This window comes from Carlito syrichta, unplaced genomic scaffold (genome assembly GCF_000164805.1).
Source record: "Carlito syrichta isolate Samal-C Ts95f unplaced genomic scaffold, Tarsius_syrichta-2.0.1 Scaffold314811, whole genome shotgun sequence".
NCBI lineage: Eukaryota > Metazoa > Chordata > Mammalia > Primates > Tarsiidae > Carlito > Carlito syrichta.
The window spans coordinates 69,821-95,141 of record NW_007258907.1 but is presented as its reverse complement, the minus strand read 5'-3'; the positions used below and the strand labels follow the sequence as shown (position 1 = coordinate 95,141).

Genomic DNA, 25,321 nt, shown 5'->3' with positions numbered 1-25,321 from the left:
AGAGGATGTGCGGTTCAGGGCATACTGGAGAAAAAGAACAAGGCTTGAAAAAAGTGGTGAGAACAGATTTTCTAGACTCTATTAGCATGCTCTAGTGTGGGCAAGAAAACTATAATTTTTTTTACTACCTGCAATTACTAGTGTGCCAGGTAATTTACATACATTATTTCATTTTATCTGCACTTCAGTCTTATGAATTAAGTTATCAATTGCTCCACTATACAGAGAAGGAAAATGAAGCTAGATCCTAAATGACCTATGTGTGGTTATGTGATTTGGCAGTGGCTGGGTCACAATTCAAATAGCCTGATTCCATGTTCTGTGTGACTCCAAAGTTTTATTTCCCCAACACTCTGGATGATCATTATCTCTTTCTCATACACTAGAAATTGTGCTGTGTTTGAGCTCTAGTCTGTTTCCTACTAGCTCTGTGGCCTTGAATAAATTCTGTGTCCCTTTTAATCTGGAGCTCTTCACCTGCAGAATCGAGATCCAACAGCGCACCTTCTCTGTTTACTTGACAAGGTTGTTGTGAACCAGATTTGCACATGATAATGTACTATACTAAATGTGGTGGGTAATTGTCATGATTATACACAGACTTTGTGGCTGTCTCTGCTCCATTCTGACGCTTTGTTGGCTCCCTTTTCTGACTCTTCAAAAGCAACACTTGGACCTGCTTTGCTAATGACAAATTTGTTTTCATTATTAGGGACGATTCTGTCTTGAAGTTGGAACAGAAATGGCAATCAAACGTGCTTTTATGGGAATTTCAAAGATTCACTTTCTTTCTCGGGGAAAGAAGAAAAAGGAGCTAATGGAACAACAATTAAATCCATAGTATAAAAACAAATGTTGCTAAGGCACAGATGATATCATGCAATGGTTGGAATTTCTCCTGTTTTCTCATGCTTGTGGAGCAAGGACAGCCTTCTGGAATCCCATGCCAGCTGTCAGCGCCTGTTCCAGAGGCTGCCACTCCCAAACGTCTCTTTGGCAAATTTCTCTCTTCAACCCAAACCTGTTGTACTTAGCTCCTAGCAGATCCCAGGAAACCGTGAGGGGGCCTGGTCATGCTTCAGCCATCAGGGGGCTCATGCGGTGTCAGAGGGGTCTTGAACCATGTGGTAATTTCCTGGAATGGAGACTCATTGATTATGTAACAGGGACCATTATCTGAGCCGTCTGTGTCCCTACAGATTATCCACCCAGCCTCTCCAATGCCAAGTGAGTTAACACACCTCCAGGAGACAAGAAGAAATAGTAGCCTGTCTGAGTGTCTTCTTACCTGTGACATTAAAATCCCTGTGGATTCAGTCATAAAGAAGGACAAAATTATGAACTTTGCAGCAACTTGGATGGACTTAGAGTCTGTAATACTTAGTGATCTATCACAGAAACAAAGAACTGAGGACCACATGTTCTCACTCATAAGCTGATTCTGAACAATTATCATAATACTATAAGAAAGGGATTGGCAGTAGTGGGAAATGGCCAGGGAAGGGAGCGGAGGGCAGACCTCATCAATAAGGACACCTGATCTCAAACAAGGTGAAGTGAGAATCAAAGTGAGGCCCAAACTTTACCTGCAAAATGACCATTAGTATACCTAACCCTGAATTGTACCCCACAACTTTAAAATAAAAATAAAATAAAATAAAATCCTGGTGTATTTTCAGAAGAAAAGCTGATCAGGGGCATCAGGCTAAAGCATTGCTAATAGCTGGCCATGCAGGTACAAGATCTAACCTTAGGACAAAGATGCCCATATTGAGCAAGAGATTTCCCAGGGATCAAAAACCTCCTATAAGAAAAACAGTTTGACAGTTCCTCAGAAAGTTGGACATGGAATTATCATGTGACCCAGCAATTCTACTCCTGGGGACATACCCAAATAAATTAAAAACAGGCTCTTAAACAAATCTTGGCATACAAATGCTCAAATACACAATGATCAAAAAGTGAAAACAACCCAAATGTCCATCAATGGATAAAAAGATATATAAATTGTGACATATCAATACAATGAAATATCATTGAGCCATACAAGGAATGTAGCACTGATTTATGATACAAAGTGGATAAGCCTTTCAAATATTATGCTACGTATAAAAAAGCTAGACACAAAAGGTCACATATTGTCTGACTCTATTTACATGAGATATTCAGAATAGGTAAGTTCATAGAAACAAAGCAAATTGGTATTCACCAGGGGCTGGGGGAATGGGAGAACGAGGAGAAACTGCTTAATTGGTAAGAGGCATTATTGTGAAGTGATGAAATGTTTTGGAACTAGATAAAGGTGGCAGTTGTACAACATTATGAATGTACTGAATGCCACTGAATTATTGACTTTAAAATGGTTAATTTTATGTTATCATTATTTTTTAAAAATGCATGACTAAAATCTGCAACTTCCTCTAAAATGCATAAAAATAAAGATGAACTGATGAATAAACAGGTATAAATATGTGATAAAACAAAAAAGCAAAATTCTAGTTGTAGAACCTATGTGGTAGATCCATGGGTAACTGCTAGTAAAGTCAATGTTTCAGTGTATCTGAAAATTTTCATGATAAAATGTTAGGATTTTAGGAACATCATAAAACCTGGTCCTTATCTCAGCAAGCCACTGGAAAAGAAGTACCAAATTCCTGCACTGCAATGTGAGTGTTCTGGTCTTGGTCCTGGCCAGAACATATTTGGGAGCTTGTTAGGATAAATATGCTAGGGTTTGTCCGCTACATGCAATCCACACTACCCCTCCTCATCCACACTTATCTCATCATCTGCAGAGAATGCCATGTTTTCATGATAATAACTACAAGAAAAAGAATGATTTATTTTCACAGTAAGCCACAACTGTATGTAACTGCTTTTTGCTGAGTCAATTCCTACTTCTTGTTCTCTTTTTTGTGGACTTTTACTTTGGTGGGCTTTTTAATTTAAATTTCTATGGGAACCAATTAGAACAAAATCTTGGGAGCCAATTGGAAAATAGGACATGTGAATGAAGTAAGTTTGTCATGCCTATGCTAACCAGTTAAGAGATAGGACATGCAAATGAGCAAACCAGGTAACCCAATCAATGTACAACATGTAGGCAACATCTGGGAAAGTGATGTAAACTCTGGAAGTGCCCAGCCTATTGGGAAACAGGGGAGGGATTTGCATTTTAGGGCTTAAATACTCTGGCTGAAGCTGCCTTGGTGTGCCTGCTCATCTGAGGGACACCTGTTCTTGCAAGAGCATTATTTAAAAATGCTGCTTCACTGTACTAATCTCTGAGTCTCCTTGCTATTTTTGGACAACCCAGTCTTGGGGGGAGGTATCCCCTGACCCCCATTTATAGCATAACTGACTCACACACCTCTGCAATCTGCTAGATACTGTACCTGGTGATGTGCATTTGTGAGATGCATGTTGTAAGGATGAGAAAAATCAGATGCAAAAGAATACATATGGAACACTGCTGGGCCTGCAGGTCTGTGTGGAGCCACGGACACGGGTCTCCGTTCCGCAGGATGGTGTTTGTTAAAGTTGTCAAGAATAAGGCCTACTTTAAGAGATACCAAGTGAAATTTAGAAGACGACGAGAGGGTAAAACGGATTACTTTGCTCAGAAACGCTTGGTGATGCAGGATAAAAATAAATACAACACACCCAAATACAGGATGACAGTTTGTGTAACAAACAGAGATATCATCTGTCAGATTGCTTATGCCCTATAGAAGGGGATGTGATAGTCTGCGCAGCTTATGCATACAAACTACCAAAATATGGTGTAAAAGTTGGCCTGACAAATTATGCTGCAGCATATTGTACTGACCTGCTGCTGGCCCACAGGCTCCTCAATTTGTCTGGCATGGACAAGACCTATGAAGGCCAAGTGGAGGTGACTGGAGATGAATACAAAGTAGAAAGCATTGGTGGCAAGGCCAGTGCTTTCACCTGCTATTTGGATGCAGGCCTTGCCAGAAATATCACTGGCAATAAAGTTTTTGGAGCCCTGAAGGGAGCTGTGGATGGCGGCTTGTCTATCCCTCACAGTACCAAGCGATTCCCTGGTTATGATTCTGAAAGCAAGGGGTTTAATGCAGAAGTACATCGGAAGCACATCATGGGCCAGAACGTTGCAGATTATATGTGTTACCTAAAGGAAGACGATGAAGATGCTTACAAGAAGCAGTTCTATCAGTACATAAAGAACAGCGTGACTCCAGACATGGAGGAGATGTACAAGAAAGCTCACACAGCTATACAGGAGAATCCTGTATATGAGAAGAAGCCCAAGAAAGAAGTGAAGAAGAAGAGGTGGAATTGTCTCAAAATGTCCCTTGCCCAGAAGAAAGATCGGGTAGCTCAAAAGAAGGCGAGCTTCCTCAGAGCTCAGGAGCGGGCTGCTGAGAGTTGAACCAGTTTTCTATGAGGATTTTTCAGATAAAGACAATAAACATTGACCAAGCAAAAAAAAAAAAAAAAAAAGAATACATATGTATATGCTTCCTATAAGTATACTGTACATAAAGTAGAAAAAGAATTTATGCAGTTTCAAAAGGAGGATAAAACTACCTTTGGGGTAGTTCATTGGAAAAGCCTATGGGGGGGTTCTGGGGTACTATGCTGGTACATTTTTGTTTCTTGATCTAGTGTTGATTATATCAGTGTGCTAACATGAAAATTCATTGAACTGTACTATGTGCATCTTTCTATATGTACACTATATATCAGTAAAAGTTAAAAAAAACTAATTTAATTAAGTAAAATTAATCAGTAAACCCAAAAGCTGGTTTGTATAAAGGATTAATTAAAAAGATAAAGACGGAGGAAACACAAACAAGTATTAATAAGAATAAGAGATGTAACTACCAATATAGAGAGAGTTAACATTTTATGATAGAATACCTTATACAGATTTATCCCAACAGTCTCGAAAATTTTGCTGACATGAATGCTTTTCTAAAAAAATGACTAAAACCTAGGTCGCAAGGGAACAGCAGCCAATCACAGACGCTGCTGCTGTCTGCAGTCTGAACAATAGGGGAATTCACAAATCCCTCTTCTCTTGCTAGAGGGCCCAGCAGCATGCACTCAGACGACCAATTCCTGAATGGCTGGAGGCCACTATGAATTGCAGGCCCCTTGTTCTACAGAAACTACTAAAATTTTGCCATAGAAAGAAGGTGGTGGAAGTCACTGTGGTCAGAGTCTAAAGCCATTTCTTATGAAACTGCAGAGAGATGGGACATGTCCTTCTCTTGGTTGCCTTTCCTAGGCCAGGTGATGACTAGGAAAGGTGAGGATGGCTCAAACCTATTGAACATGTGTGATGTTGCATTAGGAGATGCACACAGTATTTTTGTTATAATAGGTGTCCATTTGTTTAAAAATAAGAAACCACTCTTTGTTTACAGGTGGTTGGAAATGTAATTTTTGTCTTAATTAGATTTTTAAAAGAAAATCAACCCAGTCAACAACGAAAGGAAGAAATTCAACAAACACTAAGTTTGAAAAATAATCCATTAACAGCTGGGCAGAATATCACTTTTTCTTTTAGCGAGAGGCTCCCCACAGATACTAACTTTATACCCCAAGGTAAAAAAGAAACCTCAAGTAGGAAGAGATGGGTGAGAGAATTAGACATTGCAGAGTGAATCAGAAGGACCAAAGAGAAGCAAAGTTTATGAGGTTGAGCAACTTGAATTTTCTTGGTAACTTTAGACAGGGAGTTTTTCCAATGTAAGCAAAAGTTAGCCTGGAAATGCGTGCAGAAGGAAGGAGAGAAGGGATCCTTCCTTGGAATGGTGGTGGGGGAGGCTTTTGTATGGTAGTGTTAAGAAGGAGTTTCTATTTCGAATATGAAGTCAGATAGAAGCTTGTTTGTTTAAGGTGAGAAACTATTTGTAGGCTGAAGGGAAGGATGAAATTGAAAATGCTAAAAATACAAACGATTTTTAAAAAAGAATTACAAAAAAATCAATGGAGTAAAATCATAGACTCAGGAAGGTGAGGTGATATGAATTCAAGGGGAAGGTTTGGCTTTGGAGAGAAGGCAGATAATGGAACTGCCATATCTTCTGTAGTGGGTGAATGGTGGCCCCCAAAAGGAATCCCTTTCCAGTACTTGTGAATGTGATCTTATTTGGAACTAATATCTGCCTTTGCAGAAATAATTAAGGATTCCCAGATGAGATTATTCTGGATTTAGGGTGTACCCTAAATCTAATAACTGGTATTCTTTTTTTTTTTTTTTTTTGAGTTGGAGTCTCACTCTGTCGCCCAGACTGGAGTGCAGTGGCCGCTCCCGGCCACCACAATCTCGCCTGCTGGGCTCCGGCGATCCTTCCGCCTCAGCCTTCCAAGTAGCTGGAATTACAGGCATGCGCTACCACGCCCGGCTGATTTTTTGATTTATTGTAGAGATGAGGTCTCGCTGCCCAGGCGGGTCTCGAACCCGCGGGCTCAGGCAATCCACTCACCTCAGCCTCCCAAAGGCGCGGGATTACAGGCTGAGCCACCGAGCCCGGCTATAACTGGTATTCTTATAAGAGAAAAGTGAGAGAGATTTGAGACACATAAACACAGAGAAGACACATGGGACAAAAGGCCAGGGGAAGTTGGAGATAGAGACTGAAGTCACATAGCCCCAAATCAAAGAATGCCTGGAGCCACTAGAGGCTGGAAGAAGCAAGGGACAATTCTTCTCTAGTGCCTTTTCTCCTAAAGGAAGGAAGGTCCTGTTACCAACTTCATTTCTGGATTTTGATCTCCAGAATTGTGAGAGCATAATTTCTGGGTCCTTCCTTCCTTCCTTCCTTCCTTCCTTCATTCCTTCCTTCCTTTCGGGGGGAGGATGAGGGTGACAGGGTCTCTCTGCATTATCCATGCTGGCGTGCAGTGATACAATCGTAGCTCACTGCAACCTCTAATTCCTGGGCTCAAGTGATCCTTCCACCTCAGCCTCTCAAGTAGTTAGGACTACAGGCATGCACCACCACACTTGGTCAGTTTTTATTTTATTTTTTGTAGTGATGGGGTCTTGCTATGTTGCCCAGGCTGAAATTTCTATTTTTAAAGCCATCTAGTTTGTAATAATTTGTTATGGAAACTAATTAGGAAGCTGATATACCCTCCAAACCCCAGGCCAAAAACTGATCCAATAACATGAGCAAATCAAGATACACTGGCATGATTCAGAGATGTTTCCTCACTCAATGATTTGGTGAGAAGAAAAGTCCAGTCAGCATAGTAAAACCTTGTCCCTGGAGCACCCACGGCTGTATCAACCTCAAACTTTAATGTGCCCTTCATGATCAAGGTTCAGTGTCCTTTCAGCCTTCACTTTCCATTGCTTTAGGTGGCATTTTCCATTGTGCCTCTGACTCTGTATCCCAGTCACTTTAAATTCAAAGCATTGAATCTGCTAGTCTCTCTCTCCAAGCCATGTAGTTTTATATGAAAAATCCAATTCAACAGGTCATGAAGAAATGGTACAAGATAATGATATAAACTTTGCTGCCTGAGTTTCTTTAAAAAAACTGTTTGGTTTCACCTACACAAATGCTTATTTTCATGGTCGGTCTAACTCATGGCTGATTCCTCCCACTTAAGTTCAAGTTCCTCAATTCCTCATGACTTAATGTCTCACCAATTAAAGCATAACAAGATGCTAAGAATCTCTCATTTGAATCATTTTAGCTCCCTAACTAAGATTCAGAGAATGGCGATGTTAACTCTATATATTCAATTCATTAAGAAATTCCCATTCTAGAATCACTGTAAATCATCCAGATTCCAAAGGGCTTTAGAAAGAAATACATGATAGAGGAACACGTGCATGCATTCACTCCACATTTATTTAATACCTACTCTCTATCAGGTATTTTGCCAGGTGTCAGAAATATATGTATGAATGAGAGAAAGCAGTGTGACCTTCAAAGAGCTCAGTATCTCATGTGTAGTTGGGAGAAAGTCATCTCATTGAGCAACGTGATGCAATGTGATAAAGATTATCTTGTGGTGTCAACAGTACAGCTAAAGAGTCTTGTAAATGAGTGTTTATGGATAGAGGGTAAGGGTATGTACTAGACAATCTCTGCCCTCTCACCTGCCCTGGACCCACTCTCCAACCTCTTCCACCTACTCTGTGCTCTGTGCTCAGGTTAGTGACCTCTATGGATTTCATCCCCTGGACACTCATGTATTCTGGTTTCCAGATGGTTTTAGTCAATGGAAGATAAGAACAGGACATGAAAGGGTGGAGGAAAAGCAGCTCCCTTCCCACCACACTGCCAGTTGTCTGGGACTGTGCCACTCTGGGTGAGGCCACCGCTCTGCCTGGAGGTCTCTCCTATAAGTCTGGTCATATCCCAGCAACTGTTTTCCCTTTCCTGCTTCCAGAAGCAGCCTTGGGCTGCTTCACTATCCCATCTTGGTTTCCTTTAACCCTGCCCATACCTAAATAGTCGCATCATTCGACATCCTTTAACCACTCGTTGGATCGTGACATCTGTTTCCTGCTGGAACCCCAATGGATACTCGGGTCAAAGGATGCTTCCCAGAGTGGGTGACCTTTGAACTATGTCTTGATGAATGAATAAGGTTTTACCAGGTGCTTATAGATGGGGTGGGATCTTCCAGGATGAGGTAAGAGAATGGGCCAGAGTTGGTGGCTCAGCTTGTAATCCTAGCACTTTGGGAGGCTGAAGAGAGTGGATTGTTTGAGCCTGCACGTTCAAGACCAGCCTGGGCAACTTGGCAAGACCTCCTTTCTACAATAAATCAAAAATTAGCCGGGGGTGGTAGTGTGAGCCTGTAGTTCTGGCTACTTGGAAGGTTGAGGCGGAAGATTGCGGGAGCACAGCAGGTCGATGCTGAAGTGGCCGTGATTGTGCCACTACACTCCAACCTGGGTGACACAGTAAGACTCCAACTCAAAAAAAAAAAAAAACAACGAGAATGATGACGACTGGGAGGGGAGGGAGGCCCAGAGTGCACTGCACATTTGAAGACTAATAAGGAATACATATCTCATATAGAGCGATCTGCAGGGAATGGTGGCAAAGGAAACTGAAAAATTGAAAGGCTTTGGATGTCATGCTAAGGCTTTGGGGTTTTATCCTGGAAGTGATGAGAAATTCCATAAATGCTGATGACATTCCAATGCCTTGAATCTCTAGATCCCCAAGTCTTTCCAGGAAAACTGTTATTTCAGAAATGAGAAGCTGGTGTTGATCTCTGCTTTGAATTTTTTTCTTTATTGGTTTTGCACTCTTCCCTGCCTGGTGGTTAATCAAATTTACTCCCAGCCAGTGAGCTGAGTAAAGCTGTTGACTTAAAACAAATTAAATTACTTCAAAAGCTTGTTTTTCTCAATCCCAATTTATTGGGTCTTCTACTTATGTATTATGGAAAAAGGGAGTATTTCTCTTGAGAAATGTGACAGTTTCATTCAATGACAGAAAACTTAGATAAATGTGGTAGCCTTTCATAGATTCTTATAAAAGGGTGTGCTTGATCAGAGCTAAGATTCTTGGCTTATATCTTAGAAAGGGGGAAGAAAGAGGCCAAAGTAACACCTGGTAAAGCGTAGTTGAGGTATCATGTATGGGGATTGAGGAGAGACCATGAGGAAAAGCATGTGTAGAGGAAGAGAGAAAAGTTCAGGCCGGGCTCGGTGGCTCAGTCTGTAATCCCAGCACTTTGGGAGGCCGAGGTGAGTGGGTTGCCTGAGCCCATGGGTTCAAGACCCACCTGGGCAACTTGATGAGACCTCATCTCTACAATAAATAAAAAATTAGCCAGACGTGGTAGCGCGCGCCTGTAGTTCCAGCTACTTGGAAGGCTGAGGTGGAAGCATCATGGGAGCCCAGCAGGTCGAGGCTGCGGTGGCCGGGAGCGGCCATTGCACTCCAGTCTGGGTGACAGAGTGAGACTCCAACTCAAAAAGAAAAAAGAAAAGTTCAGAGCAGTGCTGTCCAATAGAGATATCATGTAAACCACAAATGCAAGGCACAGAAGCAATTTTAAATATTGTAGTCTACATTTATAAAAGGAAAAAGAGATGGAAACGGTCCAAGTGTCCATGGATGAATAAATGGATAAACAAAATGTGGTATTACATATAATGGGACATTATTCAACCTTAAAAAAGAAGGAAATTCTGACACATGCCACAATGTGAATAAACCTTGGTTATGCTAAGTAAAATAAGGCAATTTCAAAAAGACAAAGACTGTAAGCATCCACTCATATGAAGTACCTGAACTAGTCAAATTCATATAGAGAAAGCAGAATGATAGTTACCAGAGGCTGTGGGGAGAGGAGAGTTGTTTTTTAAAAGGAATAAAGTTTCAGTTTTGCAAAACGAAAAAAGTTCTGGATATTGGTAGTACAACAATGTGAATGTACTTAACACTATTGAATTGTACACCAAAAAATGGTTAAGATGATATAGGTCAAGTTATGTATATATTACATTTTTTAAAAAGTAAAATGAAACATAACATTAATTTTAATAATAGATTGTATTGAGCTCACTATATCCAGAACATCACTGTGTCAAAATACAAAACACTGTGTCAAAATACAAAAATACAAAAACAAAACAAATCTATTGAGATAGTCTACATTTTTTTTCACACTAAGCTGTTGAAATCTGGTGTGTATTTTCATATTCATGGCACATCTCAATTTGGACCAGTCACATTTCAAGTGCTAAGCAGACACTGATGGCTAATGGCTACATATTGGATGGCTCAGGTATAGAGCACTAAACAGAGCCAGGTGCTCATCTGGAGTTCTTCTTTTTCATACAAGTACACCAATGACTTGCCCAATGATGACATTTATTTTTCTGAGCCTTCTTCCTTTAGGAACTTGCTTTTGAGGCAATATAAGTACAAGGAATGGGATAAGATCTAAATTTTTTGAGCAGTACTGTGAGAGGGTGATCTGAAAGTCATCTTACAACCCTAAGTCAAAACAGATGAGAAGATTTTCATGGTCCCAGAAAAGAGATTTGTCGTTACAGTTCTGACCTTTGTTCTAGCTCTAACCTGTTGGTATATCAGTAAGGTGAGTTCATAGGCACAGGCATACCTTGTTTTATTGTGTTTCACTTTGCTAAGCTTTGCAGATATCCTGGTTTTTTTTTTAAACAAAAAATGGAAGATTTGAGGCAATCCTGCACCAAGTGAGTCTATTGGCACAATTTTCCTAACAACATGTGCCCACTTAATGTCTCTGTGTCATATTTTGGTGATTCTCACAATATTTTGAGTTTTTTCATTATTATTATATCTGCTATGATTGCTAGTAATCAGTGATCTATGGTGTTACTATGGTAATTGTTTTGGGGCACTATGAATTGTGCCTATATAAAATGGTAAGCTTAATTGAAAGTGTGTGCTCTTACTGCTCTACTGACTGACTGTTTCCCTGTCTCTTTCCTGTCCTTGGGCCTGCCTATTCCCTGAGACAAAACAATATTGAAATTAGGCCAATTAATAACTCTACAATGGCCTCTAGGTGTTCAAGTGAAAGGAAAAATGGCGCATCTCTCATTTTAAATCAGAAGTCAAAAATTATTAAGATTAGTGAGAAAGATATGTTGAAAGTTGTGATAGGCCAAAAGTTAAGCCTCTCATGCCAAACAGTAAAACAAGTTGTGAATGCAAAAGAAAAGTTCTTGGAGAAATTTAAGAAAACTAAACAGTCTTATTGTTGACATAGAAAAAGTGGTCTGGATAGAATATCAAATCAGCCACAGCAGTTTCTTAAGGCAAAGCCTAATCCAGAACAAGACACTAACTCTCTTCAATTCTGAGTACAGTTTTGAGAGAGAGAGAGGGGAGGAAGTTTCAGAAGAGAAGCTTAAAGTTAGCAGAGGTGGGTTCATGAGGTTTAAGAAGGAAAACCATTTCCATAACATAAAAGTGCAAGGTGAAGAAGCACTTGCTAATAGAGAAGCAGGAAGCAGCAGCAAGTTATCCAGAAGATATACCTAGGATAGCTGACAAACGTGGCTACATGGCTACACTAATAACAGATTTTAAAACAGCCTTCTAAGACTTTCAGAGCTACAGAGGAGAAGTCATTGCCTTGCTTCAAAGCTTGAAAGAACAGACTGACTCTCTTGTTAGGGGCTAATGAAGCTGGTGACTTTGAATTGAAGTCAATGCTCATTTTCAAGGGCCCTGAAAATCCTAGGACCCTTAAGAATTATGCTAAATCTACTTTTCTTTTACTCTATAAATGAAACAATAAAGCCTGGATGACAGTACATCTGTTTACATGTAATAGTACATGTTTATAGCATGGTTTCCCTTAATATTTTAAACCCACTGTTGAGACCTACTGCTCAGAAAAAAATATTTTTTTCAAAACATTACTCTTTTTAAATTTTTTATTTTAAAGATATAGGGTACAATTCAGGGTTAGATATACAAATGGTCATTGTACAGGCAAAGTTTGGGCCTCGCTCTGGTCCCCACTTCACCTGGTTTGAGATCAGGTATCCTTATTGATGAAGTGTACCTCCTTCTATTTCCCACTACTGCCAGTTCCTTTCTTGTAGTAGTATAATTGCTCAGGGTCTGCTTATGAGTGAGAACATGTGGTACTCAATTCTTTGTTTCTGTGGTAGATCACTGAGTATTACAGACTCTAAATCCATCCAAGTTAATGTGAAGCTCATAATTTTGCCCTCTTTTATGGCTGTGAAAACATTACTCTTTATTGACAATGCACGTAGTCATAAGAGCTCTGATGGAGATATACAAGGGGATTAATGTTGTCATGCCTGTTAACACAGTATCCATTCTTCAAACCATGGATTAAGCAGTAGGTTCAACTTTCAAGTCTTATTATTTAATAAATATATTTCATAAGACTATAGCTACCATAGATGGTGATTCCTCTTATGGATCTTAGCAAAGTAAATTGAAAACCTTCTAGAAGGAATTCTCCATTCTAGATGCCATTAAGAACTTTTGTGATTCATGGGAGGAGACCAAATGCCAACATTAACTGGAGTTTGGAAGAAGATAATTCCAATCCTCATGGGTAAATTTGAATGATTCAAGACTTCAGTGGAGGAAGCAACTGAAGATGTGGTAGAAATAGCAAAAGAATAGAATGAGAAGTGAAGCCTGAATGTGTGACAGAATTTCTGCAGTCTCATGACAAAAGTTGACCACATGTTTTCACTCATAAGTGGACCCTGAGCATTTACCATAATACTATAAGAAAGATTTCTTTCTGTAGTAACAAACTGCTGGCAAGAGATGGGGAAAGGATAGATATAACATCCTGTACAAGGACCACTTATGTACCTAATCCTGAATTGTACTCCACATCTTTAAAAAAGTCAAGCAGATGAGGAGTTGCTTCTTATAAAGGAGCAAATAAAGTGGTTTCTTGAGACAGAATCTACTCTTGGAAAAGATGCTGTGAACATCGTTGAAACGACAACAAAGTCTTTCTAATATTATATAAACTTGGTTGATTAAAGCAGTGACAGAGTTTGAGAGAATTGATTTCAATTTTGAATGAAGTTTTACTGTGGGTGAAATGCTATCAAACAGCATTGAATGCTACAAGAGAATTTTTTGTGAAAGGAAGAGTCAATTGATGTAATACACTTTCATCGTTGTCTTCTTTTAAGAAATGGCCACGGCCACTCTAACCTTCAGCACCCGCACCCCCACCCCCATCAGTCAGCAGTCATTAACACCGAAGCAAGGCTCTCCAGCAGCAAAAAAGATTACAGCTCACTGAAGAGTCAGATGACTGTTAGCATTTTTTATCAAGAAAGTATTTGTAAATTAAGGTATGTGCATTGTTTTTTCGATATAATGTTATTGCTCACTTAATAGACTACAGCATAGTTTAGACATAATTTTTACATGCACCAGAAAAACAAAAATGTCATGAGATTTGCTTTAACGGGATATTCACTTTATTGTGGTAGTCTGGAACTGAACCCACAATATCTTCAAGGTATACATGTATATAGACCCATCATTAGCTCTGTGACCTGGGATAAGTTTCATAACATTGCAGAGCCTGAGTTACTTTGTTGATGTGATAGAGATAAGGAGGGTGGCTATCTTTTATGACTGTCATGAGGATTAAATAAAAATGCATGCATAAAGCTTCTGTAAAAGTATCTGGCACATAGTGCCACTGTTAGCCACTATCGTGATCAGTATCACCATCATCGCCATTATTATTATTGCTGCAAATACAATTTAGCTATACAGTAGTGCTTCAGTGTTCTTTTAGACTGTTGATCATTCCCTCATCTAGTGTTATATTAGTTGATGGTCAAATGATTAAGGATGCAGACTCTGGAGCTAGACTACATGGGCTCAAATTGTAGTCCCTGCTACTTTCAAGTGGCATGAGACTCCCTTCTCTTGCTCAGTGTCTCCTCCTTTCCCCCTGGCTCTCATTCACAAGATCCCATCTACTCTCCAGAAAAATCTTTTTGTTTCGCAATTTTTAAATCCGTAAAGGGGAAATAATAATAATACAAACCAGATAGGACTGTTGTGAGGATGAAACAAAATAATGTAGGCAGAACACTTAAAACATTGCCCAGCACACCCTAGGCAAGTGGAAGTTGTTATTGTTAGGTGAAAGATTGGATATACAGCTGTGAATAGAGCAGAAACCATGCTTGCAGAAAAGCTAGAACTCAACCAATGAGACAATAACTACCAAGAAGTGTTATCACATGGGAAATCCTTCCAATGTCTTGCTTAAATATTTGTGCTGTAATTTAAAAGCCTCTTTTCCTCTCCTTAGTGGACTAAAGCTATAGTCTTTTTTTTTTTTTTTGGCAGACCACAAGTACCCGATTTCCCCTGGCTTGTCCATCCCCCAAAGGAGCATCTGGGCCCTGTTTCCTCCTTGAACTGCTGCCCACCATCTCCACTTAAATTAGGCTCAGATCAGAGTCCAGCTTCCAGTGGCCCCCAGTTTTCTAAAGCAGTGCTTCTTCTAATAAGTCCTTGGAGACAGCAAAAGTCAGTAAAGCTTCTAAAGAAACCCCACAGTTTTCAAGCCTGCTTAGGTAGAAAAATCTTGCTCCTAAGCACTGTTATTTCCCACGGGGTCAGGGTGGGCAAATGCATGCTGAGCTGCTGTGTGGTTGCCACTGGGCGCTCTTGGCCTTTGCACAAATCATTATTGAATGAACAAAAGAGATTAGCACTGAAGTAATTTATAGTGAGCCACGTAAGAGACCAGGAAAGCACAGATTAATCTCCAAATTGATGAGATACAAGAGAGGAGGAAATAAAAGAAAAATAAATTGTTGATAAAATTGTCCCCCCAGGAGGCAGAAACTGAAAAAGAAGTATTCTACAAATCTTATTTGATAGGGGTTGACATTTGGTAACCCCTACGCCCTATTTGAACTCCGTCCTTAAAGAACATGCATTTGGGAGACATTTACAGGGCAGTGAAAACCATTAAAAAAGTTCCTTTTTCCCTACTAACAAGTCTTGCTAATCCTCACCTTCCCAAGGACCTGAGTCCCACTCTGCCAGGCCTCAGCCTCAAATCCTACCCAAGAAAAGAGTTTACTTCTATGTTGTCTCTGTTGCAGGAGGAGAGGAAGACAGATGGGCTGCTGGGATTGAACTCCAGGGCTTGGGAATATTTCTAGGCTAGCTTCTTCTCTTGTGACCCCCTGGTCATGTTTCTCAGGTGCCCCGGTAAAGGATGGAGACTTCTTCTCTTCCCTTCTGTACTCCTTACTGAGATGGAAGCGGGAGGCTGCTGAACTTGGTTGTGTCCTGCCTGCCATTGACACAGTGGAGGGACCTGAGGAGCTGCAGGCTTGTCCTATGGAGGTGAAGACTGCCTGGCTCACCAGGACTCAAATACAAGCTTTAAAAAACAAAACAATGGCAGACACATGGATGAAGCTAGAGGTCATCCTCCTGAGTGTACCGACTCAGCAACAGAAAACCAGACACCTCATGTTCTCACTCATATGTGTGAGCTAAATGGTCACAAAGATGAAAATAATAGACACTGGGGACACCAATAAGAGGGGAGACAGGGTTCAGAAAATTACCTATGGGGTACAGTGTTCACTATCTGGGGAATGGGCCACCTGAGACCAATCTTCACCACTAAACAATATGCCCATGTAGCAAACATGCATGTGTGTACCCTTTGAATCCAAAATAAAAAGCAAACAAACAAAAATTACCAGTACCTTTTCATGGCTCCTAATTTAAGAAGAAAACAACCACAAAGAATCTAATGTGCATAAGGCTCTAGATAAATTGGTGTTTATCTGGACCACATTATTAATGGTTTTGGAAAATGGAAGTATGTTTCAGTGAAGAGTCAGGTAATAGGCATGAAAAGGCACAAGAATAATTATATACAAATATTTTTTCTCTTCAATAATACCAATGTTGAGAATTCATCCCCTCCAGAACATTTTTTTAAAAAGGAAGGAAAAAAATGCTTTGAGCACAGAAATATTCCTAAGTAGCACTGCAATTATGAAAAGACTAGAAGCAACTCAAATACATCCAACAATGGCTAAACAGATTACAGCATATTCATGTTAGGGATTAATTCATTTAATCTAGCCACAGCTGACAATCTATATGAAAATTGTACCAAAACATGGTAGATATTATGGAATCATACTGGGAAATAGAGTAAAACAAGTATATGTAGACTATGGTCATAAATGTGCCAAAAAATGTATACATGGACAAAGAGTGGGAGAAGGCACAGAGAAAAATCAGAGGAGCTAAGAGTGTGAGATTAGGAGAAGGTCTTAAAGAAAACACTTTGTAATGTTTCTGCAATGCATTTTCCCTAGTAACAGTAAAAAAAAGTAAATAGCATCAAAGCACAGGCATCAGAGTATTCATCTTGCCCCATATCTTTGGACTTCCCTGGGTTGCTTAAGTTAGATCTCAATCCATTTGCCGAGGCTCGCCACAGTACCACAGATGAATTCAGGTACTGTGATGGCCCCAAATATTGAACCCTGGCCACTTGAATGGCCACTTGAGCCCTCTTGCCTCTTAGTTGTGACCAGACTCAGATGTTTACCTTGTGTCATGGTAGGAGAAAGGTTGGAGAGGAGTGTCTTAGTTTTTGCAGAAGACAGAGGGTCTTTTCCTCTCCCCAGTTCCCAACCCCTGTCATTGCATGTTCCATGGCGCCTTGGGAGCTGGGCCCTGACCTCCTGCATAACAATATTCAGTAGTGCATCCAGCCGACTATGCCACTTCTGGCCAAATCCCAGCACGAAGTGCCTGGGACTCTTCCACCCTCATTATGCACAGCTGCTCAAAGCCAACTCTTAGGAAAGCAGAGCGCCCCTTCTGTGCTCCTTCTTTCTCCCCGTCTTCCCCTCATCTTGGAGAAGATGAACTAGATGCATTTCCCACGAATGCCAGAGTATATAAACATTCAGTATGACACACTCAGCAATATCAAAGCATCAAAAGATAGAAAGAATGAAGCATGGCAGGTGGGAGTGGGTGGAGGTGGTCCTGTGTCTTCAGACAACCAGGATACAAGCAAGTCTCTGACCAAGTACACTTTTGCTCAGTACATTAACTGGTACCAGAAACAACCATTACCCAACAGTACACACCAGCTCACTACTCTAAAACAACCTGCTGCTGTCTGCAGAAGCACTTTGCAGCGGAATCATTCTTCCTTCTCCCTTTTTAGCTTCAGTTGATCCAATGTTCACAGATAGCAAATTTCAGGGCTTACTTTTTAAAAAATTAAAAAAAAAACTTTCCTAAAGTTCAAAACAGGTATTGATGCTAAGAGACTTGCTTATTTGCCTTAGGCTGAGAGGCTGGATCAAATACAAGCCATAGTTTTTCATGCATGGACTGTGCTCACTGAACACTTGTAATGGTGACAATTGAGAGGTTAAATCATGTTGAATTTGGTGCTATTTACTACAGACAACACAGGCTGAGAACCACAGACACAAAAGTAACCCTCACCCTTAGAGGGCTGTAAATGCCCCTCCGAATTAAAAAGATACATGGCAAAGAAACAGAGATCCACATATCTACAAAAGAAACTTGGGAAAAAAACCCTTTAGGGAGTTCTTCCACTTGGGAAAGCTCTTCTGGGCTGAGATGTCTTTCTGCTAGGCAGCCCACTTTCAAGAATGAATAAGAATAAAAAAGAAAAAAAAAGAAAATATTCTCCACCTGCTGTTTATGTTTTTTACAATCAGCAGAGAAAATGCAAGTGCGTGTGGGCACGCTCCTGTACCTTCTTTGGAAAAGGAGGGCAGATTTCAAATGCACTTGCTAATTGTGTAAACCACTTCTCCCAGCCCCAATCCACACACGCATGCCCACCTCCCAGCCAAGCCCCCTCCCCAGCATTCCTTTCCCAGCTGCAGAGAAATCATAAAAAGCTACTCACATGCGGCAGCCTCAGCCTCCCTTTACCTCTTCCCAGCTTGTGCACGGGCTCTAGTCGCTGCTGCTGCTGCTGCTTTTCTTGTTGCAAATGAAACAAACCTTCATCGACAGAGATGGTTTTCCTCTGGGCTGCTTTGTCTGAGATTCCCCAGATGAACACGGACTCGTTTATTTCATTATCCAAGTTTGATAGCTCCCCTAACACAGGCAGGGCTTTGGGGCTGTTTGCTTCCACTGGCTGGGCTTCTGGTGAGAGAAACAACAGACCTGAAACTGACAACTGATCGCATCAAAACACTCCAGGGGATGGCAACCCAAGACTATGAAGTAACACATTAGCTTACAATGATACCGTACAAAGCCGTAGATCATCTGTCTACCATGAGCACTGTGAGCCTCACCAAGTTGAAGAGACATTATTTATGAACTCACAGCTTCCAGATTGGTCCAGGTAAAACCATATGGACATTACAAAGCATAGTGTCCTAGAAGGATTCTGTAATCCTCAGACATGTCCGACATTGTGGAAATCAATAAAGAGGCAATATCATTTGGTGGCTAAAGTTAAAGTCTTTTGACTAGACCAGAGCTTATTTAAGTTTAAATAGATTTAGGTACAAATGTGAGTTCCATCACTGACTAGCTGTGTGAATTTGGGCAAATTCTTTATCCTCTCTGAATCTCTTTCCTCACCTGCACACTATGGATAATAATACCCCATAGGAGAACTGTGAGAAGTGAGATGATATATATAAATGATCATATACAATGCATATCACATAGCAGTCACCCCATCAGAGACAGAAAGATCATCCTCTCTGTAGCAGTTCACTTAGGAATGCTTCATCTCAATGAAAGAGCTTGTAGTTTTATTATAAAATGTCAGGGTCATTCGAATGGTCTACATGGACCATAATTGTTTCCTCAGAGGAAACAGATTATGGTATGAGGTACTTTATAAATTCGGGGCAGCCCTACATTCCAGGTCTCTAGCAAGTAGGAATTCTGGGATTTTCAATTCTTAAATATGGAGTCACAAATTGTTCAAAATTTCTCGGCAAGAAAAAACACTGATTTCTACTACAGACAACTTGAGCTAAGAACCAGAGACACAAAAGTAACCCTCACCTCTAGAGGAATGTGAATACTCCTCCAAATTAAGGAGATCAATGGCAAAGGAACAGAGATCCATATCTACAAAAGAAACTTGGGAAAGAATCCTCTGGGGAGTTCTTTCACTCAGGAAAGCTCTTATGGGCTGAAGTATCTTTTCCTTAGAAATGGACTTGTGAGAACAGAAGGAGAATCTACTTTTACTCAAACACTTTATTCAAGAAGGCTGGGGTTACTCCTGACTGACAGATTTTGGCAAGGTGACCCTCAGTAGAGAAATCTGTGTTTACTTGAAAAAATAGAAGAGAGTGTGTTCGAGTGATGTAAACTCCACAGTATTAATGCCTGAGTAGACATCTGAAGCACTCTCATCTGAACTTCTCTTTTCCCAGTTGAGAATGCTGACTTCAGGGGCTGGTCCTTACTGACTCCTCTCCCACCTTCCACTATCCAAAAGCAGAAGAAGAAATCTAGTGCTGTGCCTCAACCCTAGGACAAGTACCTGTTGCTATTTTGAGGGATTCCTACCAGGATGAGGTAGTTTCAGTGGAGCCAGTGTAAACTAGACCCAGCGTTGGTACACGATAGCCTGGTCTACCATGCTTCATCTAATCCCACAAAGCATGCTAGATGGAGTGTGTGCTTCTGTGTCTCAGACACTGCTCTTTCACTGGATCAGGATGAGTTAATGAGTGCTAATACTCTTGACCAGAGATGTTGCTGGTAATATCTTCTTCCCTTCATATCTATGAAGGGAATTTAAGATATGAAGGAAAGACTGAAGAAAAGACAATCAACCAACTAAATTACACACTAATTCCTTCTAAGAGCTTAGAGAGTCTTAATAAATATCCCACAGACTTGGAAATACTATATTCTGAGGATGTATGCCAAGTTTTTGGCACACTATCTTCTACATTGTAAGCAATTAACAAATGTAGTAATTGATAATAATAATAATAATAATAATAACCACTAAGGAGGAAAATGAAGGAATTTCTGTAATTTGAGCTCATAGGTTGTACAAGGTCTCACGCCAACACATTACACATGCTGTTTTATTCAACTTTCACAACAACCATGGGAGAGAAACATTTTAATCCCCAATTTATGGGTGAGAAAACTGAGGCATAGGAACTGAAATGACAGAAGAGAATGCTCACAAAGTTCCACCACTACATTTGCCCAACTACCAGTATCTGCCTGTAGACTCTGCTTCCTCCCCTTACTGTAGATGAATTGTCCATTTCTTCATCTAAGGTCACCTCTTGGCTACTCAAGAACACCACTGCAGCAATATTTTCTTATTTTTTTCTTTCATTATCAATTTTTCCTTCTCTACTGATCATTCTCAACAGCTTTAAGCTATTTGTCTTCTATCTTAAACACACACACACACACACACTCACACACACAATTTCAGCTAATCTTATATCCACCTCCAACTCTTGCCCATTTTTGTATTTCCCTATAAATAAAAAATCCTCTCGAGTGGTGGAAACTCATTGTCTAAACTCTCCTTCTCTCTGAAACTCATGCTAATCTGGCTCTTACTGCCACCAATCCACCAAACTACTCTTGTCAAAGTCATTGATGACCTCCATATTGCTATTGTAAGTCTTTATCTTTGTCAACCTATGGCATTATTTGACACAGGTGGTCACTGTCCTCCTTCTTGAAACACTTCCTTCAGTTGGCTCTCAGGACAGCCCTGATTTTGTTTCTTCCTCACTGGCTGTCCCTTCTTAATCTCCCCTATTAGTGGTACCTTTCTTCTAGTTCCTGAAGAGTGTTAGGAGTTAGAAGACCCAGACTCTAAAGTCAGAGAGCCCAAGTTGGAATCCTGACTACATACACAAGATGTACAACCTTGGGAAAAACCTAATTCTTTCCCCTAGTTTCATCAGCTATAAACTAAAGATAATAATAATGCTTACCTTATGGGGCTGTCATATTTTAAATGAATTAATATTTGAAAATTTTTTAATTGAATTTTAAAAGATTTTTTTAGATAGTTTAAAATGTATTTTCAATGATTTTAAATGACTTAATATATGAAAGCACTTAGAAAAAGGTCTTGCACATAGCACTACCTGAACACCAACTATTGTTATAACCCACCTTTTAACTCTGAGCACCTGAGGCTTCTGTCCTCGAGTGACTGCTATTCTCTCAGTAATATCATTCTTTCATGACTTTAAAACACATCTACAGGTAGATTAAGTCTACAGTCTAGACTTTTCCCTAAAAGGTGACTCAATGGCCTAGTTAGTATTTATCTTAACTGTTTAATGGGTATCTCAGACTTGAGATATCCAAAAGCAAGCAGCTGTTTTTCTCAACGAGAAAAACTTACTCCTCCCCCAGTTTTCTTCATCTCAGTTAATGATATGTCCAGCCTTACAATCACTCAGGTAAAAAAGTTCGGTTATTCTTGACTTAAGTTTCCCTCACACCCAACATCCAGTGTGTCAGCATATCCGCATATTCCAATGGCACTACTTCTAGTTATGTTGAGAATTTGACCACCTTTCATTTTACTCATGGCTACTCACTTGGTCCAAGCTGCCATAATCTCTTGCATGGATCATTTCAATAGCCTCTTATCAATTTTGTATGCTTCCATCCCTTTCTTCATGCAGGCATCCTCAACACAGTGAAATCTTTTAAAACTTAAGACCAGATCATTCCACCCCTCTGCTCAAAACACTCCAACAGATTCCCATCTCAACCAGAAAAAAACAAAAACAAAAATGAAAAAAACAGTTCTGAGAATGGCTTCCAAGCCCCTCTAGCCCTCTGCCTCCTCTCTTCTTATACATCTCGAAGCTCATCTCCTATGAGTCTTCCCATGGCCTAGACACATAAATCTCTTGCCCTGAGACACCTAGACACCATGCAACTCATCCCAGTGTCTTTGAACTTGACTTTCTCTGTGTCAATAGCATTCAAACTCATACCTACCTGATTTATTTCTTTTCCCTTTCAACTTTCTTCCCAGTGTCACCTTCTCAGTCACACTTTCCCTACACCTTATTTAAAGTTACTTTCTTTTCAGCACTCTTTCTGTCTCCCTCAACTTATATTTTTCTCTGTAAAACGTAATTATCAAATAACATACATTTCCGTGTGTATGTGTGTGTGTGTTGTTTTTCTCCCAAAGTCTCTTCCTATGAAAATGAAAATGAAAGCTTGATGAGAGTAGATTTTTTAACTTATTTTTTTCACTGCTGTTCACCCAATGCCTAGAATAAGCCTGCGCCAAGTAGATACTCATTAAGTGTTTCTTGAATGAATATGAGGAACTAGGAGAATTAAATATTTTGCCAAAAGTCACAGAGTTAATACCCAATGGAGTTAGTCTTCAGCGGATATTTCTGCTTCCACAGACCTTATTCTTTCCAATGCATCAGTAGTGCCTCTACTGAAGTATTGTTCAGACTATACTAGACTACGAGTGCCCACATAAGTCATGTTTTAGATTCTTAGTGACTAGTGGGTTTTATACTACATTCCATTGGCTTCAGGCTGCTTGGCTGTCGTTACTTGCTAACATTTCTATCAACAAAATACTCTGTGGACTGTAAGTAAGTGTGTTTTACCAAAAGGAAGAAGAGCCACTTTATTCTTTTGATGGATTTATTGGAAGTCAGCATTCTAGCTGAAATGAGAATTTTCCTTATGGCAGATGTCCTTGACTGTTCATTCAGAGATAACACACTTTTTCCAATGCATTTTAAATGTCTTCTGTGCCCAAAATTATTTGAGAAAAAAATAAACAATACCCTGAAATAATTGAACTTTTGAAACATGTTCCAGGACTGGTGGTTGAGTACTGTGAAGGACCAAAGACTCTGTGAGTTGTTTTCAACAATATGTGGGAAAGTGAATTTGCTTTTCGTTTGTTACTTTTCATTTATTACTTTGAGGATCTCTTTGGTGTCCGCTGGAAAGAACACGTCATCCTTGCAGGCCAGTGTAAGACCTCTCTGTTGGGAGATAACCCTGGTGAAGTGCAAAGCCCTCTGGCTTAGCAGTCAGAAATTTGAGGTTTTATTCCTTGTTCTGTTCTCAACCATCAGGGAGAGCTTAGGGAAAGCTCTTGAATCCACTTGGTCTCTGTTTCTTTATCTATATAAAGAAGAGACTGAACTAGCTTATCTTTGTTATGCCTTCTAGGTTTAGATTTCTGTTAGATGAGTTCCATTCTTAGTTGTGAGGGTGAACACGTTTTGTACTGCAAATAACTGATTACTAAGCAGACAGACTACTCTGATTATAAACAGACCAAACCCACCTGCTCAGTATCAGAATCTATTCATTCATTGACTACCTACTAGACATTTGTCACCATGTTACTTATTAAGTATGCAAATAGGAGTAAGCCACAGACTTTTATTAAAGGTGTTCCTAATCTGATGTGCAGTGCAGCCTAGCACATAGACAACTATGGTCCTAGGATGATGGGAAAACAGAGGAGGGATTTTTTTTTTTAATCAAGTCTAGGATTTAGGGATGACTTTTTGAAGGATGTGTCCCTTAGACTGAATCTTGAAGATTGAGAAGGAGTTTACAAGTAGGAGAAAAGTAAAAAGGGATAAAATGGTTGATCCATGTAGAGAAAACATCAGCTGTAAAGACAAAAAAGCTTCCAGAATAGGATCATGCTTAACCAACTGGGATTTCTTTTTTTTTAGTAGAATCCTGACTTTAGACCTTATTTTTCTTACCATTCTCCGTGAATTTAAAAGCTACTGTCTTTGTTCATCTCAAGGATAGAAAAGGAGATTTGAGTTTCAAATTCTATTCGATTGTGTTGTATGTACATGATGGTGAAGAAAGTGAGATCAGATCATTACCCTTACATTTTTTTGCTAATACCATCTTTGTCATCTGCCTTCTATGTCTCTCAGCCAACCTTTTACTATTCTGCTGAATAACTTTTGTAGGTGTACTATAATCAGCTGGAATGTGTCAGCATTCATCACGTAAAGATGTAATGTGGTCAACTAAATCTTGCATGAGGAAGTGTTTTTATCATAAAGATTAAGACTGAAACCTCATGCCACATGTCCTGGGTTTGAGTTCTGTCTCAGAACTCACATTTTTCATCCATAAAATGATAGATAATAATAGTATTTACTTTAGAGGTTTATGAATTAAATGAGAAAATCCTTATAAAACTCTTAGCCTAATGCCGGGTGTAGAAAAGGCGCTTGATAAAATTCAATTGATTAATTCAAGCATTGACCCTTTCTCAGAAATGAGCATCAGAAATACAAAACTAATTTAGTGTTGGGTCACTTGATTCAATATGCTCCCCATATTAAACTCTGAAATATGGAATTAGATAGCTGGATTTCAACTATGATGCAGATATTTTTCTTCCAGCCATTGTTAAAGTAATTCTATCAGATCATTATTTGCTAACATGACCAGCAGCCAAGACTGAGATACATGCTTAGCCAGGGAATTCATGAACTAAGACTAGGGCTGGATCTACCAAAGATATTTCTTTTTAAAATGTCAATTAAAGTTTATGAACTCTTTTTTATTTGAGCTTCTGTAGCATGAATTGTCTTCAACTTTATATTCTCAATGATTAGCACAGAGAATGACAATTGTAGGTGCTTTGCTGAGCTTTGCATTCATTTGTCACAACTGGTCCCACTTAGGCTTTGAAGATAATTAATTGCACATGTCCACTGCTCATCCATCATTGCAGAGTCACACAGTAATTGTGCACCAGTGGTGCCAAGTCACTG

The 25,321-nt window shown here is 39.8% G+C and overlaps 1 pseudogene across 1 annotated transcript; it reads left to right on the top strand.

Annotated features, from left to right (window-relative positions):
• Positions 1 to 3,477: 3,477 nt before the first annotated feature.
• LOC103274569 lies at positions 3,478 to 4,485 on the top strand (annotated as a pseudogene). Its single transcript, XR_505262.2, has one exon. The product of XR_505262.2 is annotated as a 60S ribosomal protein L5-like (transcript).
• Positions 4,486 to 25,321: the final 20,836 nt, after the last annotated feature.